Raw genomic sequence first — 22,115 nt, forward strand, 5'->3', positions numbered from 1 at the left:
GGTCATTGATGTCAAATGAGATGTCATCAGTGATGTCATCAGTGATGTCATTTGAGATGTCATCAGTGATGTCATCAGTGATGTCACTGACCATGTCATGAATGATGTAATATGTGACATCATCAGCAGTGGATTGCGGGTGCGCGATATATAGTTAGTGCAACTAACTATATATGGAATTTCATTGGTTTTATGTCAATAAAATGTCCAGCTAACTATATATGGTCTCTAACCTATGGTTTTTGCAGTGAATTTTCAAGGTTTTGTAAATGCTAATTCCTAACTATATATGGTCTATAACCTATGGTTTTTTCAGTGAATTTTCAAGGTTTTGTAAATGCTAATTCCTAACTATATATGGTCTATAACCTATGGTTTTTTCAGTGAATTTCAATGGTTTTTTAATAGCAAATATCATAAGCTGTCGAATGTCAAGTACGTGGTAAGTAAAAACATTTTCGTGTTTATGCACACTGATCTGCTTTGAATGCTGCCCCCCACCCCTCATTTCTATTAGGAGTACTCTCTCTTTGCAGATAGTGAAGGGTAGTTAACGCAGCCCTTTGCCCCCTTTGTAATCCGTCGTGCCTGCTTCTCTCTCCATTTGATTGATTGTTCTCTTTGGTTCATTCTCTATTTACAAACAAGCACAGAGTCGCAATACTCTGTTTAGTCTTTGCAGATAGCGAAAAATCGTGTAAAAAAACAAAAGGAATCGAACAAAATCAGTAGGCCACTAATGGGATCTCTTTTTGACCTCGCTAAAATAGAAACATTAGGAACAACCTGTTGAAAATAGCAATGCGTATGTACATAAGCGGCGTTCATTTGTGTTCACAGTACCCCTTGTTGATTGTTTCAATCGAGCATTGAATTGTTCGAAGTTGGTTCTCTTAAGGATCTTCTCTGCCTGCAAACGAGGAAGAATAGGAATATTCTCTCTCCCTTTGCAGATAGTGAAGGGTAGGTAACGCAAGCCTTTAACACGTCGTACCTATTTCATTCCTCATTGATTGATTGATTGTCCGAACATTGACTGTTTGGGAATTAGTTCTTTTTGGAGGTATTCCCTGTTTGCAAATAAACGTAGGAAAATCTTTGCAAGTAGTGAAAGGGTACGTAATGCGGACCTTTCTCCCCCGTTGTAATCTGTCATGCCTATCTACTCCCCACTGATTGATGCACCTGTTTCACCCGGACCATTTACTAGAGATACGTCATCTGGCCCGACCAGAGAGCACCCCTAGTGAAAAGGACATATGCAATAATAACGAAGTGATCACTGTATCCTGTTAACAGAAACTTTAGCATGAAACAACCTGGAAAGAAAAGAATAGGAAAACGAAAATCAGTAGGCCACTGATGAACATGAACTTTTATTAAACAACGAACAAAGAAACGATAACATAACGTAATGATAAAACCTATTAATGTCCTAGAAACAAGAAAACGTTAAAATATGCCAGTGGTGAGAGACCAGAAAAACAGTAAGAGAAACCAAATCACCCCTCGCTGTCCCACCGCCTGCCACGCCAAAAAAATCGATAGACTAGGGAAAATGCAAGTCAGTAGAACATCCGCCCCCACTCTGGAAACTTCCAAGGTGGGGCAGGGTTGCGGCTACGCCCAGCCGGGAGCAGCCCATATAAGGCAGGTCCTGCTGCCACGCCTCGGCCAGGAGATCCTAACGTAGGGTGTAGCCGGAGGAGAGGCCGAGGCCAGCGGGACCCGGCCAGGGGATTGCCTTTACAACGCTGAACAGTTGCAGGGGGGGGAATGTCTCCTCGACCCTCCCCTCTCTCTCCCAGTCCGGCCGCGGTGGCCCTTGAGAGTTGCAGGTACTCCCGCCACATGCTCTTCCGGTCCGGCCACCAACGGTCGGGGGGCCGAGGACGACGGGATCCGGCTGCAGCCGATAAACCAAGAAACCCGTTCATGGGGCCAGAGCCAGGGGCGCCCGGCCGACATCTACCGGAAGCCCGGCCCGAAGACGGACGGGACACTTCTTCTTTCTTGAATAATGGCTGCGACAACACTGGGGGGGGATGTCTTGCACATGCCTCCGACCCCCCCCCCCCTTCGTCCTCATCGCCTGGTCCGGCCATAACAAATCTCAAGCGAGACGCCGTGGGGTGCACTGGGAGGGAGAGACGGTGCGAACAGGCCTCTCCCGCCTCCCCAGGTGGAGGCTTCCCAGCTGCACCCTCAGCGCTCCAGGCGCCCGGAAAAGGGTTCTTCCACTGTGGCCATGCTGCAACGTCTCGCCCGGCAGGGTGGAGCCCGTCCGCTCATTTGACCCCGCGATCGCCAGTAGCTACCGAACTCTCAAAATGGCGGTCGACCTGGCAAGAGCGGACCCAGCATAAAGAAATGGCCCGGTCACTGCTTGACTCCACCACCGTAGTCCTCCACGACCTTGAAGATTCTAGAGGAGCCGCGGGAGTCTCCGACCCCCGATGGGGAATGACTGCCATGATCGCCCGTGGAGTGACGAAACTGTATCCGCGGGACGTCGGCGCTCCCATGCTGGCGCCAGCCTCACTTTGAATTACTAGAATCCTGCAGACCTCAGTTCCGGTGAAAGCACAGTGTGACCCGGTAGGAAAAATTGTTGCACCCCCTCCCCTTTTTCACTGATAGTTCAAACCACCGATCCTTTCCTTTGCCCTTTTAACGGAACTTTGGACTGCCTCCCCCTCTTTTACATTTTCTAGAGAAAACAAAACATTAACCACTACATTAGCATAGCAGTTGACACCAGAACTGTTTTCAAATTTAAAACCAACAACATCTTCAACAAAATCCTTTTTGTTTCTGCTGTGACCCTGCTACAGCACAGGCATTGTCCCCAGCAGTAATTCTGCGATGCCGGTAAGAATAGCTGTGGTGCCTACTGGACTCACTCACCCCCGCGGCGCCCCACGCCGTTATTTGCTGGGCGGCAACTTACTAGACATCACTTTCGTGCCATCTAGATTTCAGCGCGTTCTGCTGCCTTGGAACTATTCGCACAACAGACCGCTACTGACAAGAATATTTCATTATTGGTGCTGTCAATTTCAATAAATCTATTGGATAATTCAAAAGAAATTGCCACGGTCTCTTCGTTGTTTAAATGTTTTTACTGTTTTTGTTTTGTTGTATATATTTATATGTTATTAAAGTTTTATATTCCTACTACTTTGTTGGAGTGCTACATATTTTTAATGTGACACATAATTGTAAAAACTTTGATGTACCAAGAGTCATTCCTGGAATCTTCCGCTTCAGGCTCGGTCCCCTCCCCAATCACAATACAGGATGGTTTTCAGATAGTAGGAACACATGTGGTGTGACGGATCTCATCGGGTGTGGGCCTTGATCTACTATAACTCCTTTGAAGAGGGGTGATTCTTTACAGCTGGGGCCATAAACTACATCTGCAGGGCTAGCTGATAGCCTGGACAATCGGACGCAGAGGAAGAGGAGTGTCAGAGGGTGCGGTAGTGAATAGGGCGAAAGGGAGGTGTCGGGCGGGCACAGAGTGTGATTCTCAGGGAAGAGCAGCGCAGATGGGGGGAGGTTTATTGCCCATGCATAAGACAGAGAGCGGGGGTGACCAGTGCCTGGGGAAGATGCTTGCGAGGGTGAGGAGCCATGCTACGAATCGACAGCGTGCAGAGAGTGGGTCTGGTCAAGACATCTAAAATGGCTGCCGTGCACCACAAAAGTGTGGCATTTCAAAAAAGGCAAGATGGCGCAAACAATGTCTTTCAACACTTCCTCATTTCCTTCGAATCGAACGTTAACAGACGTTGGGGCATATTACCAAAGTTAAGCGATATTTATCGCTAACGATGCTTACCAACGAATTTTTTACCGCTAAGCATCGTCAGAAATTATCGAAGATAAACCTTGCTATTATCAAGGTTTATCGCAAATGCGATAATAAACGGCCGCAATGCATCAATATCGCTAAAAACTCAGCGATATTCATGCATTACCGAGCTAATGCTCTTAGCCATGTTATCCACCTCCCATTGGATAACATGGCTAAGAACTGCTCAGGGCAGGTGTTACTTTTTGGAGATATTCGCGCTTAGCGCGAATATCTCCAAAAGGAGATAGATATCTTGCATGTTGTAATGCAAGTTATTGTGGTATATGGAACTCATACCATAATCTCTCAGGAAAGCAGAAACTGATCCTTTTGGGACCGCCTAAAAAGGCCTAGGGGGTGAGGAGTACTCTACTTTGCCCCCTTTTCACGTTCCGAACTATTTTATTTTACTCTCTTCTGTAATTACACAAAATAGCAGCGATAAGATGCATCGGAGACACACAGGGGCATATTACCAACAACTAGCGAAAATTTTTGTCTCTAACTTGTTTAGAGACAAAAATTATCGCCGCACATCGGTGATTTTTATCGCAGATAAACCTTGCTATTAGCAAGGTTTATCGCAAATGCGATAAAAAACGGCCGCAATGCATGAATATCGCTGAAAAGTCAGCGATATTCATGCATTATCGAGCAAATGCTCTTAGCCATGTTATCCACCTCCCATTGGATAACATGGTGAAGAACTGCTCAGGGCAGGTGTTAGCTTTTGGAGATATTCGCGCTTAGCGCGAATATCTCCAAAAGTTGGTAATAGGAGATAGCGATGTTAGCGACTGTTTCCAGTCGCTAACATCTTGGCACGCCCACTTTGCATGTCATTAGTGATAAATATCACTGACATGCAAAGCGGGGCCCAAGATGGTCGCTATCTCCTATTAGCTGTCACTAACTGGTGTTAGCGACAGCTTGGTAATAGGGAGATAATTTTATCTCCGCTTTCTTAGCTTTTAAAGCCAAAAAAGCGGAGATAAACCCCCTTGATAATATGCCCCACAGTGAGAGAAAGGAGGCCGGAGATGAAGAAGAGATGTCAAATACACATTGGAGATAATATAGTGGCAGAAGGGAAGTAAATATGAGTAAACTTACCATGTAACATAAAAATGTTGCACTCTATACTATAAGTCTCATTTTATACTACAATCACTTCGCTACAACCTCATAAATTAAAAATAAAAATGAATAATGTCTCAAACAATTTTTGATTTCTAAATATAAATTTATTCTTCAGAATTTTCTAAATTTGAAAGAACTAGTAACATGTCCTCATCAGCAATGTCCTCATGAAAAGTCTGCAATGATGATTCTTGTAACTCTATGGTCTCCAAACATTCGATAAATTCGCCATCAAGAGATTGATCAAAAAAATCATTCAAGTCATCTCCTCCTTGTGACAATATTTCATTATTGGTGCTGTCAATTTCAATCAATGTAGTGGAATCATTCAAGTCATCTCCTCGTGACAATATTTCATTATTGGTGCTCTCAATTTCAATCAATGTAGTGGAATCATTCAAGTCATCTCCTCCTTGTGACAATATTTCATTATTGGTGCTGTCCATTTCAATCAATCTAATGGAATCATACAAGTCATCTCCTCCTTGTGACAATATTTCATTATTGGTGCTCTCAATTTCAATCAATGTAGTGGAATCATTCAAGTCATCTCCTTGTGCCAATATTTCATTATTGGTGCTGTCCATTTCAATCAATCTAATGGAATCATACAAGTCATCTCCTCCTTGTGACAATATTTCATTATTGGTGCTCTCAATTTCAATCAATGTAGTGGACAATTCAAAAGAAATTGCCACGGTCTCTTCATTGTGAGCCATTTTATTTTGAAATTGCTTGCTGTAAATTGCAGAAAAAAATAATCACTTTCATTTATCGTTTTTAGTAATACATAATATAAAACTAACTTTATCAAGTATTTAGTATAACAGAAGGACTGCAAATAAATAACAGAAAACATTTTTCAAATTATCTTCAAGTGTACAACATAGTTCCCCTTACAAATTAACAACTCACCTTTTTAAAAGTAGGAGAAGTGTTAGTACTGTGTAAATCAAACACCAGAAATTCACCACCAAAAATTCCTCACAAATGTACCTCAGACAGTAGTATCACAAAATGGCTGTGGTTTCCTCTCATTTGAAATATATACATAACCAATTAACTTTCATCACACACAAATACAAAACCAAACTAACATTTTAATTGGTTCTAAATTTCAACACTTTCAAATGTGTTTTCCCCATGCAATTTTCCATAGGACATTTACATACGTCTACAGCCTGAATGGCTGAACGGAATTACACCAAACTTGGCAAAATGGTACATCAAACCTAAGAGGTCAGGAAGGATCTACTATGCCCCCTTATGGTCATTTCCCCCTTCGCTTTGGCCTCCTCTTGTCTCTCAATCCTACCGAGAGACAAGATGGCGGCCGCTACGGACTGTTTGGAATGTTGACAGACGCCGGAGAACCAATCAGCTTCGCAAAGCTCCGTAACGCGAAAAGTACGCGAAGCGGAGCGCTGTTACAGATATATATCTTTTTTTGAACGTTAATTTCTCAAAATCCACTGGAGCACATATATTGAGACCTAGCAAAGGCACATCGGGCTACCAGTCCCTAATATTTTGCCAAGTTTCGTGCAAATCCATTCAGCCGTTCGATTATTATTATTTTTTTTTTTTGCCCCGCGGGGCCCTTTTAAAACCTCCACATCAAACGTAGGGGGTCAGCGAGGATCTACTATTCCCCCTTATGGTCATTTGCCCCTTCGCTTTGGCCTCCTCTTGTCTCTCGATCCTACCGAGAGACAAGATGGCGGCCGCTACGGACTGTTTGGAATGTTGACAGACGCCGGAGAACCAATCAGCTTCGCTTCACAAAGCTCCGTTGCGCGAAAAGTACGCGTCCTGGAGCGCTGCCCGGTCCGCTGTTACAGATATATATCTTTTTTTAAACGTTAATTTCTCAAAATCCACTGTAGCACATATATTGAGACCTACAAAAGGCACATCGGGCTACCAGTCCCTACAATTTTGCCAAGTTTCGTGCAAATCCATTCAGCCGTTCGGGCTAAAAGTGAGGCCAACCGCCCTATGGAAAACTCAATGTTAAAAACACGTTTTGGGACCCCCCTTTTTTCTCAGCCCCCCCTTGACGAACCCCCCCCAAATTTTCAAGGGCTGCTCAGAAACAAAATGTGCCATTTTCCTGAAAATTTCAGCCAATTCCGTCCACAAACGCCAAAGTTATTAGACATAGAATTTTCAAAAATCCCATAGAGAAAAAATCCTAACTATATATACCTACTGGCGACCGCCAGTAGGTAATATATATATAGATATATATATATGTTACATGACATGATCATGTAAAATATATATAATATATATATTGCACACGAAGGACCCAGATACTGAAGTCCTTTGGCCCATAGGCAGGTGGCCCATAGGCAGGTGGGGAATCACACCGGGCAGGTCTCCTGGTATCTATTAATGCACACAACAGTCTTCTTTACTACTAGTAGTAGTAAGCCAGTAAATTTAATTAAAGGTTTCATTACATTTACTGGCTTACTACTGAGTGCGGATCCTTCTTGGAGAAGACTGTTGTGAGCAAGGCCACCTCGTTGGCCGAAACACGTCATTTGTTTGATTTATTGCACTTTCTATGGATGAATACATAGGTTACTGCGGCCGGCAGTGGCTTAAATCAACAAAAGAGTCCGTCTCTCTGTTTGGTGATCAAACACACCAAAGTGGTAATTGGATATATATATATATATGAAGAATAAGACCGGAAACCCAAAGCTGAGACTTATTACTAATTTCTCAGACAAATCTTAAGACATGTTTCAAATCCTCAAAAAAAAATGGGGAATCTTAAAATCAGATAATGTGGTAGGCAAATTAATATCAAACTACCCACTAGTGACCTACAGGAAAGGAAACTCTCTTAGAGATCACCTGGTGAATAGTCATTATGAATGCAAAAAGAAAAGAAAGGTACCAGTTGTGGGATTCTACCCATGCATGAAATGCAAAGCTAGTAAGAATTCGCACAAAGTCAAAGACTATCAAATACCAGGAAAAGCAGGCAAAACCGTGATATCAAAATTGCTGAACTGCAATTCAGAGTTCACTGTGTATTGCCTTGTGTGCCCATTGAGGTAAATTGAATTTTGCCTTGTCATGTGTGCCTACGTGTTCCCCATCCTATGTAATATGTGCATGATTAATATGCATATATCCCCCTATGATTGATTAAAAGACGCAATTATAGTTGTGTCCAACGTTAGTATGCTAGTTATCCAGTTCTCGTGAAAGCAAAGAGTACTAGGCCTATGTTGCCAACGTTTTACATTGTGCACGTTAATTCATGGAATTGTCCCCGTTTCTAGGCCTCAAAGGGCCTGAACACCAGATTCAAGCTCCAGTCTCCTGAACCCACTCCGAGGAGCGATGCAGCCCCTCCCGCATCCCTGACCCTTCGCTTACTTCCTGCCGCGCAGCGCGGTGCCCGGCCTGGCTCTGCCTGCCTGTCTGCCAAGAATATGTTATGCCTACAGTTATCAGTTCAGCTCTCCGTCTTCACATTCCTAAACTAACGAACCGTATAAACATCTTCAGCTATAGTCTAGTCTTTCTGTCTCCATGAAAGTGAACTACTGTATTAATATCCATAGAAGATTCATAGCACACGCAATACACGTAGAATATATGCATGTACCAGCCTTATTGTCAAGTAGCCTTTGCTCTGATGACTTTTAGATTCTATCAACATGTTCTCCAAACACAAGATACCAGATATGCTATAGGTACATGTCGTCCTGACATCTTAGACTTTAGTCTCCTCTTCTAGTGCAGAAGCCAGAGTCCCCAGCTCTCCCTAGTTACACGTCATGGCCCGTTTGCGCGCACCAGTAGGTTAAAGGTTCCAGCTGCCCAGGTAGCCCCCTCCATGTATCCACCCATTTATGACACTTCTGTGACGTCTACATCACATGTCTTCGTGCACGCCCTGTGCACGCCTTCTTTTTACGCCCATGTGTTCTTATCTTACGTTTGTCACTTGTTACGCCTACTGTATGCAATGCAATTGTAATGTTTTCCTATATATACTATGTACTGTTAATGAGACGTTGCAGCTGCCATTCCATGCCATTCTATTTCAGGCTGTTCCGATCCTGTCCCTTCCCTTGTGCCTGATTAAAGCCTGTTCAACTCAGATACCCCGGATCCTGCCTCTTATTTTTTGAGCTATCTGTTTTATTTAATGCACAGAAAAATAGTACCGGTAATTAATTATTTATTTACCACATAATGGCGCCCGAATAGGCACGAGCCCCTTCCCCACGCGCCGGCGATGTAACGCAGGCCCCCTGACCCTTCTACAGCCGTGACGGAACTCTACCGTGCACGTGCAGATATTTCTGCTTCATCAAGTCTCCCTCAGGCCCACGGAGGAGACGGAGACTGCGGTCCGGCATCCAGACGAGGCGGTGAGGAATGCGGTTCGTCCCGACCAGAGTCCAAGCCGAGAGAGCAAGGTCCGAGGTATCCGGAGGCCCACCTGTTTCCGAAGCCCGAAGTTCGAAGCGCATGCGTAGTAACCAGATGTCGTAGCAGTCCAGTCCAGTCCGAGGCCTTCAGTTCTGCTTCCCGGTGAGTACCGTTGCTGGGGGAGTATCTAGACGGGGTCATTAGTTTGTCTCCGGTCCGATGGGTTTGGGTACGCAGATCCAGTCCGACGTGTCCATCTAGGTGGATACGGTATGACGTGTCTCTTTATGAGACCGGTATGTTCTGTACTGTTTTAGCAGTGCATCCAGTAATTCTAGTAAGTCCGTTTTCTCGAGAAATTCAAGCGTTATGTTTTCAGTGTATCAGGTAGAATTCTGTTTGAACTGTTATTAATGTATTTCTATTTCGTGGTATGAGTGATTTGTTTGCTATTTCATTATTGTGATTATTGTGTATTGTGTTTAATTCAAGTACGGTTCAAATATGCCTCTGTTTTCAAAGTTACGTCAGATAAAAACCAGAAAAGGGTTACTCGAAGAAGCAGTTCCTGTCCCTCCTAGGGACAGTCCTGGACACTTTATGTATCACAAGCATGGCTTAGATGCCATATTATATCTAGACTTATGGGTGGATTATACAAAGAATCTTGAAGAGAAATATAGATGGCCTGTATCAGGTACATGGGATGCCGAGTGCATCATGCGAGTAGAAGAAGCATTATGGAAAAAGAAAGCCAGACAATCCCAGAAAGATGCCATAGAATTATGGCGCTAAGAATCTCATAAAAGATCCGAAAAGGAATTTAGAAAAGCAGAATTAAGTAGAGAATCCTCAGAAAAAGCCCAAGAAAGGGAATTACTAGAAGAAGGTGAACGAGTTAGAGCAGAACAATCAGACAGACAGAGAAATGCCCTAATTAAAGGTATGTATCCTCTTCTCGCCGAGGGTGTGCCGAAGGCGACCCCGGAAGCACCCCATAATTTACCGCCACCATTAGTCCCGACTAAACTGCGTCATAAACCGACTGCAGCTGAAATTGTTCTTTCTTCCTATTTAGACGACACTGTCCCAGAATATGCTAATACAGATCCTACCCCAGTCCAAGTTCAAGTCCAGCCTCCTGTTAATGTAATTCCTGTGCCTCCAGTCGTTGGTCCTGTCCATGCGCCAGTCCCCCAGGATCAACCCACATTACGTACTCCTACTGTACCAGTCACGTTACCAGCACCAGCACATTCAGTATTAGTCGACGATTCCAGTTCAGGAGGAGCAGGGGGAGGTACTCCTATCACCCCGCCTCAAACAAGGCGACGGACGCTCAGAGATGTAGCGTTACAGCGTACGCCAAAACTGGCTACGTATGACGCCCTCCGAAAGTATCTTACAGAGTGCGGACCTGATTGTAGATATGATCCGGTGCCAGGAGAAGATAGCATGCTAATATATTCCATACGTTTACGTCGAGTTGCAAGCTTCTTGGTTACCATATCGAATATGGAACCACATCTAGACAGAATATACCATTTTATTCAAACAGGGGAGAATCCAGAAAGCATTCACGAAGCTATGGCACACAGGAAAGTCGAGATTCAAGGCATGATTTTGCAATTTCTGATAAATTGTTTAATAAGAGAACAAGATTATCCTGATAAAAACAAAGAAGATATGAAAGTCCTGACAAGATGGAGTGACAATATATCAGAAGGAAAACACAGAACACAAAATTGTATAGAATCCATGTACAAAAAGATTCGTAAAGAAATAATAAGTATACACAAAAAAGAGGAAGAAAAGAGAGCAACCGAGAAAGAGGACGACTCTTCAAACGAAGAGGTAGACAGCGAGAATCCCAGCAGAATAGCGTATGTAGGTAGAACGAGACCATCAGATAGACATTCACGTCTAGATTACAAGAAAGCTTTTCCTCCTCCCGTACCAGAACAATGTTCTCTTGAACAAGTATTCCAGGCCACCGATGAAATTCTGAAACTACGAATAGGTTATAGTGAGCTTAGTACCATGCATGAACAGGAACTAGCCCGATCAGCAGTTCGATGGACTAGTGATTCTGCCACGTTTCCAGACGAAGTAGTAGCCCAAATGTTTCTGAAACTGCCCCCAGCCGAGCAGCGACTGGTGGGTATGTATATGATCCAGCACCTCATTACACTGTATAAGGATCAGCAGTCTGATCCAGGTCCTCTGTATGATGTACTGAACGAGTTACTCCTAAACAAATGGAAAGGTCTAGGTACCGATTTAATTAACGTCATACTAGAACAGCGCCACAAATACAGAACGTTCCTGAATCCACATTTTGTTCCTGTTCCACCCCCATTCTACATAGACAGACAGAATCCGTTGCGAGAAGTGCATCCTATTAAAGGAACGGGGGGTGAGCTCGAACGAGTATTTGTTTACACCCCTATCACGAAAATAGAACTTCTAGAAATGAAAAAGTTAATACCCTGTCACGATAAAGATCCAGCAGGGTTCCACCGTGAATTAAAGGACATGCTCCGTATGGGAGAATACACGTATCCTGATATCATTAAAATGTTAAAGGTCCTGTTGCCTGCGGGCATATATGAAAAACTCAAAGAAAAAGAATGGGAGGTGGGAGAGAAAAAGATAGATTGGACCGCATTAGAGACTGAAGATAACACACGAGTTCCAGGTACCGGTCTTGGGGAAAAAGCTAAAGCATTGCCCGAGTTGCTAATACAAGTCTTGCCAAGATTACTAGCCACGAAAAAGGAAGACTGGGATGCCATCTCGGCCTGTAAACAGAAACAAGATGAAGACACTAGTGATTTTTATTCTAGATTTGAGAAATGTTTCATTATTAATAGTGGTCTGAAAACAAGTAGTGAATCGTATCCACATCTTTTTGTTACCAAACTAGTTGAACATTCTTTACCGCAAGTTAAAAATAGAGTACTGAATGTCGAAAGTACCTGGCAAGCTAATACTCCATCACAAATGCTCCAGATGCTACAGTATCACCAGAACAGAATTAGGGAAGAGCAAGAACACGAAAGGAGACGTATGAAAGACACGAAAATGAAAGTACTGGTTGCACAGTCTGTTCCACAAGACAGTCAGAAGAGGGGTCCGAATCAAACTAGTCATTCTGCAGCTCCCGTTAAAGGGACCTGCAATTACTGTAAACAGCCAGGTCATTATATAAACGAATGTGCAGTTCTGAAACACAACATAGCTACTGGTAAAACGAAAGAGAGACCACGTCCTCCTAGACAAGGACATGTTCCGCAGAATACGCAGCCACCGCAGAACGCACAACAGACAGTTACAGTACCGCAGCCTATAGCTGCCACACAACACGTTACACAACAGATGTACCAGTACGCACAGTCAGATTATCCAGAATATCAGCAGTATTCATGAAACAGCCTAGAGAGGGAGGTTGGCTTGCCTCTCATCGAGGTTCCTGTAGATCAAGAGGGTCCCTATGCACACAGTCAAGTATTAGGGAAAGATAGAAAGTTTCTGATTGATACAGGGGCAAGTAGGACTACCATCAGTCATGACGAGGTTCCAGGGGCTCCACTCTCAGGCTCTAGAAATGTTTCCCGTGGATTTTCAGGAAAGCCTATTGTTAATGAAATATCGAAACCAGTATCCCTAGAAGTTGGTCCATTGTCCCGAACTACAGACTTGTTACTTACGAAATCATGTCCAGAAAATGTACTAGGTATTAAGACCCTGAAAGAATTAGGAGCAGTTATATGCTGTTCCCCAGAAGGTGTGAGATTGTTTTTACGTGATTTTAAAGGTCATTATGTATTGCGTGATTTTGATCCAAGACTACTGAATGTACCACAGCATTTATGGGCGCAAGGTCCAACTGATGTAGGTTGTATGCACATTACACCCTATCGTGTCACTCTGAAACAAGGTGTTGTATTACCACGAATCCGACAGTACAAATTGCCACCTGAGGCTGTAGCAGCCTTATCAAAAATTATTGACGAGCTCATTGCTCAAGGAGTAGTTGTAGAAACTGACTCCAATGTATGTAATTCTCCTATCATTCCGATTCTTAAACGTACTGATCCAAATGCACCTCCAGTTTACCGATTAGTGATTGACCTTCGAGAACTTAATAAATGTATCATACCCCAGTACCCAGTGGTTCCGGATATTTCTTCCCTATTGACTGCCATTGATTCCGAAGCTACGTTCTTTACTGTTATTGATCTCAAGAACGCATTCTTTAGTGTCCCCATTCATCCAGACAGCCAATTCCTTTTCGGATTCTGTTTAAATGGAAGAAGCTATAAATTCACACGAGCTCCTCAAGGTTTCACAGAAAGTCCTAGCATTTACAGTCAAGCGCTTAAAAGACAACTAGACAGTATTCACATGCCAACTGACACTGCCCTGCTCCAGTATGTCAATGATCTATTGATCACAGCCCGTTCTGAACGTGACTGCGAACGTGCGTCACTTACAGTCTTGTATTTCCTGGCCGAGACGGGGCACAAGGTGTCCCCTTCGAAACTACAATTCTGTGTCCAGCAAGTGGTCTACCTAGGACACTTACTGTCCAAGTGGGGTAGGCAGTTGACACCAGACCGTATCCAGTTAATAGCACATCTTCCACAGCCCAAGACTCAGAAGGAGGTACGAGCTTTTATCGGCCTCACTTCTTACTGCAGACAATGGATCCCTCAGTACGCATATCTAGCTAAGCCACTGATACAGTTAACGACACAGGAGGCAGCCACATCGACTGTCCTCCCTTGGACCCAAGAACATACACTTGTTTTCAATGAGTTAAAGAAAGCTTTATGCCAAGCACCTGTTCTAGCAACACCAAACTACAGTAAGCCTTTTACACTTTTTGTCACTGAACGTGATGGTACTGCATTATCTGTTCTCACACAAGATCAAGCGGGACAATACAAGCCCTGTGCTTATTTCTCTAGCACATTAGATCCGGTGGCCCAGGCTCTGCCTGCGTGCCTCAAGTCAGTTGCAGCCACAGCACTAGCTATCAGACAAAGTGATTCCATAGTGTTAGGACACTCCCTGACAGTACAAGTTCCACACTCCGTGGAAGTTCTCTTGAACCGAACACAGACTTAGCACTTGACAATTGCACGTTTAACAGGTTATGAACTGACATTGTTTCAGCCACACATAGAAATCAGACGCTGCAACATTTTAAATCCTGCTACACTGTTACCCTCAGTTACTTCGAATCCTGCCACACATGACTGTGTGGAAGTTGTTAACACCATGACAAAGCCAAGACAAGACTTGACAGACATTGCATTACCTGATCCAGACCTGACACTTTATGTGGATGGTTCATGTATGAGAACAAGTACAGGAGAGTTAGTAGCCGCGTATGCAGTGACTACTGAAACTGAAGTTATAGAAACACATCGTATTGACACCCTGTCTGCTCAAGCAGCAGAGCTCGTCGCTCTGACCCAAGCCTGCATACGAGCCAAGAACCTGAAAGTAAACATATACACAGATTCACGTTATGCATTCGGAGTCGTACACGACTTTGGAGTACTCTGGCAAGAGAGAGGTTTCATGACTTCTCATGGAACCAAGATTCAGCATGGCCCCCTCATTCAAGCTCTGTTAGATGCAATACATTTACCGACAGCTATTGCTATCATGAAGTGCAAGGCACATACGAAAGTCACTGACATCATTTCCCAAGGTAACGATCTAGCAGATCGAACAGCCAAACTTACAGCTCAGACTCCAGACATTCCAGTTAACACGACACAGACAGATATTCCAGATCAGACTACTTGTATGACAGTTAAGGACCCTACACAAGATGTACTAGACATACAGTCACATGCTACCTCAGACGAAATCAAGAAATGGTCTGAACAAGGAGGGGTCCAGACAGATCAGGGATGGTTGACGAAGGGAAAAGCCACATGGTTTCTCCCCGACTCTATGGTTCAAGTCATTATTAACACCGCACATAGTCCAGCACATTTAGGAGAAAAAGCCATGTTAGACAGCATCCAGAACATTTGGTTTAACAAACATTTACGAGCAGCAGCCAAGCAGAAAGTGCGTACCTGCATGATCTGTTGTCAGTTCAATCCAGGTAAAGGTGTCCCGGTGGAACAAGGTGGATTCCATCCTCCTGACCACCCTTTTGAAGTTCTCCAGATGGATTATATTCAGATGGATCGATGCCGAGGTTTCAAGTATGTCCTCGTAGTTGTATGCGCTTTGTCCAGATGGACAGAAGCGTATCCAGTCCCAGATTACACTGCCGCGACCACTGCCAGGCAGTTGGTTCATGAGTATTTCCCCCGCTATGGATTACCGAGGGTCGTGTATTCAGACAACGGCCAGCCATTCTCCTCCGAGCTCATGAAACAAGTATCCCTTCTGTTAGGGTACCAGTGGAAGTTCCACTGTGTACGACATCCCGAAGCAGCTGGTCTCGTAGAGAGACATAATCAGACCCTGAAAATCCGCATTGCCAAGGTATGCGCAGAGAAAGGCGTAGATTGGATGGTAGCACTGCCAGTCGCCCTTTTTTACATGAGAATGGTTGCCCACTCCCGTTCAGGTCTGTCCCCTTATGAGGTAGTTTTCGGTCGTCCCCCAAACATGTGGGGTACACCTAGGCCACGTACAATTACCGATGTTGACAGTAATATGCTGACAGATTACCTGGCTTCCTTGATGTCTGCACTACTCTCTTGTCGTTCACAGGTCGCCGCTGCTTTTCTAGACAACACTCAAGTGAAACCACACGAGGTCATACCAGGCGACCTCGTTCTGATTAGAAATTTTGATCATTCAAGTCCGCTGGAGCCCCGCTGGAAAGAACCAAAGCTCGTTCTGATGACAACAAGGACTGCGATCAAGGTGGAGGGCCGCAAAGGCTGGTTGCATTCCAGTCACACTTTTTTCAAGGACTGCCCCGTTCTCAAGGACTGCCCAGACACTGACTCTAAACTTCCCCTGTTAGAGAAAACTCCACAGCAGGAATATAAAGAAAAATTAAGGTCTAGTAAGTCAGCCAGTTTAATTGTCTAAGTCCCTCTCGGGTGAAACGGTTAGACAGGTTCCTGACATGTATGAGATAGACCCACATAGTGAGAGAGTTAGTCGAAACTCTAAGAGAATACGTTATCGAAAGAATCTTCAAAGTCGATGCATTGTTACTCTATTAATTATGTTATTTCTGAGTTTTACGATTACAGGCATAAGTTATGTTTTACATATATATTTTCCTCCTATCGTTTCACATGTGCATTTTTCCTCTAATGTTACAGTAGAGCACACATTTAGTGAACTGCCTCCTCACGAGTTATCCTATCGTCTTGCCATGTGCAATAATACTTTTATCCGTATGTTACACTATTCACACCAGACTAGTAATGCCACTAATTGTTGGGTGTGTGGTCGACTTCCCCCTTTCCAGACACCGAAGGGAGTTCTGCCACTTTTTCCCTATCCGTTTTCACACAATGGTTCGTGTGGAGCATGGTCCACGTTAACGTCATCCTGAAACGATATGTCCCTTCTGAATAGAACATGTTTCGCAGACACGGAAGGTCTTTCCCATAGAACAGGGTTAGATCTAGAAAATGAAGTATATGATCTAGGTAATTATTCCTCAAATTTCATGGTTTTGAATGTTCAGTCCGAGACTACTCCAGATTTGCCTGCTATTACAGTTCTACCAGTGAAAGGCGAATTATGTGTCCGAAAGAATGGTTCAGTACATCTAGGACACAGTGATTGTACTACTGTGGTCGAGTATAGTGACAGTGGGAAATCTACTTTCAAAGCCTCACGTCATTTGTATTTTGTATGTGGTCAGACCGCATATGTTCGTCTGCCCCTCGATTGGGATGGAACATGTTACATTGCCTTCCTACTGCCACCAGTTTTCCTAGCCCCATCCGATTATCACAGAAACACACATCTAGTACACGTTAGACATAGAAGGGAGGTCGAGTCCCCAATTGTCGATCAAACTGAAACTGCCTTAGAACAGTATACAGACTTCAATAAAGGTTTCTTTTTCTTCATAGGTCCTGTCCAGAATAGTAAGCTAATACGTAGGCTAACCAGAACCCTTGAAGCAGTAGTGAATGAGACTACTTCCGCCCTAGGTAACTTAACCGAGGAACAATCTGCTATGAGATTTGTCGTGCTCCAAAATCATCTCGTTCTTGACGTCATACTGGCCGATAGGGGCGGAGCTTGTAGAGTCATCGGATCTAGTTGCTGCATTTTCATTCCTAATAACGCACCGTCTGTTTATTCAGCTATAACCAGACTTCATAAAATTGCCCATCAGTTGCACCAGAATCCAGGCACCTGGACATGGTCCGGTTGGCTCTGGAGTATAATATCTGCCTGGGGATGGAAAGTATTGTCATTCCTGGGTATAGGAGTAATGATCATATTCAGTTGTTGCCTATGTTTACAATGTGGCCCTGCGATTTGCGGCTTGTGCGCTACATCTTGTATTCCAAGTCCAAAGTCCCGTTCCAAGAAGATTCGAGACGAGCAAATGATGCTGTATGAACAGATAGATGGTATCATGAATATTGATGTTTCCTGATGGAAACGTAGGGCACAAGGAGGGAATGAGGAAAATTGAATTTTGCCTTGTCATGTGTGCCTACGTGTTCCCCATCCTATGTAATATGTGCATGATTAATATGCATATATCCCCCTATGATTGATTAAAAGACGCAATTATAGTTGTGTCCAACGTTAGTATGCTAGTTATCCAGTTCTCGTGAAAGCAATGAGTACTAGGCCTATGTTGCCAACGTTTTACATTGTGCACGTTAATTCATCGAATTGTCCCCGTTTCTAGGCCTCAAAGGGCCTGAACACCAGATTCAAGCTCCAGTCTCCTGAACCCACTCCGAGGAGCGATGCAGCCCCTCCCGCATCCCTGACCCTTCGCTTACTTCCTGCCGCGCAGCGCGGTGCCCGGCCTGGCTCTGCCTGCCTGTCTGCCAAGAATATGTTATGCCTACAGTTATCAGTTCAGCTCTCCGTCTTCACATTCCTAAACTAACGAACCGTATAAACATCTTCAGCTATAGTCTAGTCTTTCTGTCTCCATGCAAGTGAACTACTGTATTAATATCCATAGAAGATTCATAGCACACGCAATACACGTAGAATATATGCATGTACCAGCCTTATTGTCAAGTAGCCTTTGCTCTGATGACTTTTAGATTCTATCAACATGTTCTCCAAACACAAGATACCAGATATGCTATAGGTACATGTCGTCCTGACATCTTAGACTTTAGTCTCCTCTTCTAGTGCAGAAGCCAGAGCCCCCAGCTCTCCCTAGTTACACGTCATGGCCCGTTTGCGCGCACCAGTAGGTTAAAGGTTCCAGCTGCCCAGGTAGCCCCCTCCATGTAGCCACCCATTTATGACACTTCTGTGACGTCTACATCACATGTCTTCGTGCACGCCCTGTGCACGCCTTCTTTTTACGCCCATGTGTTCTTATCTTACGTTTGTCACTTGTTACGCCTACTGTATGCAATGCAATTGTAATGTTTTCCTATATATACTATGTACTGTTAATGAGACGTTGCAGCTGCCATTCCATGCCATTCTATTTCAGGCTGTTCCGATCCTGTCCCTTCCCTTGTGCCTGATTAAAGCCTGTTCAACTCAGATACCCCGGATCCTGCCTCTTATTTTTTGAGCTATCTGTTTTATTTAATGCATAGAAAAATAGTACCGGTAATTAATTATTTATTTACCACACCATGTGGGAAAAAATATGTGGGAAGTACCACAAAACAAAGCAAACTAAGAATCTTGAAGCACATGAGAGCAATCACCACTAAGGACCAGACCTACCCCGTTGCGCGACATTTCGAGGAAATGCACAAAAGCAACAGCAATCTACTTACCTTCTTTGTTCTAGATCAGATGGTAAAAACAGGACGAGGGGGGGACTGGGTAAAAAAACTTCGAACTCTGGAATCTAGGTTCATCATAATGCTCCAGACAAAGAACCCAGGGGGTCTTAACAATGAAGAAGAGATGTGGGCACACATAGGATAGAGCCAATCCAAGGGTAAAACCAATAGTATCAGTAATACTCCATTTCCTATGTCCCCTTTCTGTCATCCCCTAAAGCTGAACTCCCTCGTCCAAGTCCGATAAATACAATGCTGGGCTCCACCCAGAATAGCGATCAATATAGGCCCATTCAGGGCAATATTCTTTGGGCAGAATATTGGCGCAACAACCTAGGCCAACTAGATGTAACAAGATGTCTAATTAGAATTGTGAAATCACATTCAACCAAAAAAATCATGATATAATGAAGTGTATTCCTATTGCAATCAAGGACCTAAATGTATTGATTAATGATTGAATGTAGATGAATGTATTGACATTTACAAAGTATTTTTTGATCATTGAAAGATGCCCGCCACAATGAATGAATTGTATAGATTGTGCCGTTTTTTATTTTCTTTCTTTTAATGCACGTGACTGAACGTCACAACAAACTTTACTTAAATGCACACAATGTAATTGAGGTTTACACTGACAAAGGTGGCAACGCCGAAACGCGTTTGTTAAACCTTTTGGAAACTGCAGTGCTATGAATAAATATGGCATGTGAACTGCGCTAAATAACTTTGAGTGCTCTTTGTTGGAAACAGTCCGGGAAGTGGGGACTGAGTGTTTGGAAAATAATACGCACTCCACCGTGTGGTAAGAGGCACCCGTGGTAAAGCAGAGCAGCGGTTGGTGGAAGAGAGTCAAGGAATATATATATATATATATCGACTGGCGGTCATCAGCAGGTAGTTATAGTTAAGACCTAGTATCCATAGGAAAAGCATTTTTTGACTTGACTATAACTTTGGCGTCGGTTGATCAATCTTCATGAAATCTTCCCAAAAAAGTGTTAAAGTAGATTCTGTTTGTCATGAAAAGTGTGGGGGTGATCCGTTCAGTGGGTACAGAGAAATAGAGACACAAAAAAAGGTTGCTTTTGTAATGTTAATTCCCATAAGAACGCATTGTCGAATCTACAGCCCGAACCGCTGGACGGAATTACACCGAATTTGCCAGAAAAGTAGATGTTGTTACATAGATTGTGCTTTTTGATATTTGGTGCAAATCCATCTAGTATGTTTTGAGACATTTGAGCTGAAAATAATAGCTATATCTCTGGCCACAGATATTTTGTGACGGTTTTGCGATGATTTGCAAATGCACGTGCTAACGGGAGAGCTCTGATTGGTTTGAACGCAACCTGAACAGTAAGTTGCTGCTGCATTTTATTATCCAGGAATGGTTCCTGGGTTTGAAATTTGAGTGAAAAGCTAACATAAGGGATAGGGTGGAGATACTATGATCCCATGTTTGAGAAATGAGTGTGTTAGTGACACAAATTATGCTTCCACAATTGATTATTTTAATTGTGCGTGATATTCTTGATGCCATTGTGACCGCCAGCGGGCATCCGTCTGCCATCACGGGAATGTCGCGACTACCAACATTGTTGTAAATATTGGTGGAAATATAAAAAAAACATCTGTGAATCATTAAAACACATTGTTATAGAGATATTGAGATTCTGATAAATGTTTTTATAGATTTATTTACATAATGAGTAATCTAGTGTGATGGTTAGAATTTTTTATATAGTTAGAATTTTTTAATGTAGTGGTGGCTATTCAAATCCTGCTTTTGCGCCTTATCCGCGGGGATCACGATTACCAACATAATTTCGAACTTCGACCTCACCATAAAACAGAAAATAGGTTGTCGAGATGGTTGTTCTAGAAGTACTCTGAAAAAACATGAGTTTGAAGTGTACAGTAATAAACCGCTAGTGTGTAAAATACTTTTATATGTGTGCTTATATGTGTTTTTCACATTATGGAAAAGGCTCTATCATCGCGGTTAATGACTTTGTTGTAACTTCCTGCATAACTGGGAAAACGGAAAATAGGTTTTAAAGGTGGATTTTAAAGAAAAGTAGTACCAAAACATGAGTTTAAACAGGTTTGTAAAGAAGCAAGCATATAGAAATATATGTAGCTTAATGTTTAGAATGGATTTTTTAACTTATTATTTTTGATGTGCTTTTGGCCGTTGAATGTCTGCTTTTGTTTTCTGTTCTTGTGACGTTTCCACGAACATCGCACCGTCATTGCGAGGATTCCCAAAAACTGAAAAAAAGGATCTTTTAAAGAAAATGAACAATATTTTGGGTACTTGGGTGGCTCTGACAAGAGCCTTTGTGTTGATTATGTATATATGTGTAAATGTCTGCTACACACAATTTTTTTTAAATTTATTTATTTATTTTGAGAACTTGTAAAGCGCGGCTGTCACCATTGCAGGCATCCTGGCGCTGATAAGATCGGCAGAAGCGGAAGTGATCACAGGGAGTGTGAACTTTCAGGCGGTTACCATAGGAAATAACCAGGTTTTAATCCTTCTTCTGAATGGGATGAGTTCAGTGATGTGCCTAATCTCGACAGGGAGAGCATTCCAGAGTTTGGCCGCTGCCACCTCAAAGGATCTGCCTCCGGCTCGGACTTTCCTGAATCTGGGTACCACTACCAGCTTGGCCTCGGAAGATAGAAGCCGTCTGGTTGGAGTATACCAGGCGAATTTCGATTGTAAGGGGGCAGGGCCAGTTCCATGG

This window comes from Lissotriton helveticus, chromosome 6 (genome assembly GCF_964261635.1).
Source record: "Lissotriton helveticus chromosome 6, aLisHel1.1, whole genome shotgun sequence".
Lineage (NCBI taxonomy): Eukaryota > Metazoa > Chordata > Amphibia > Caudata > Salamandridae > Lissotriton > Lissotriton helveticus.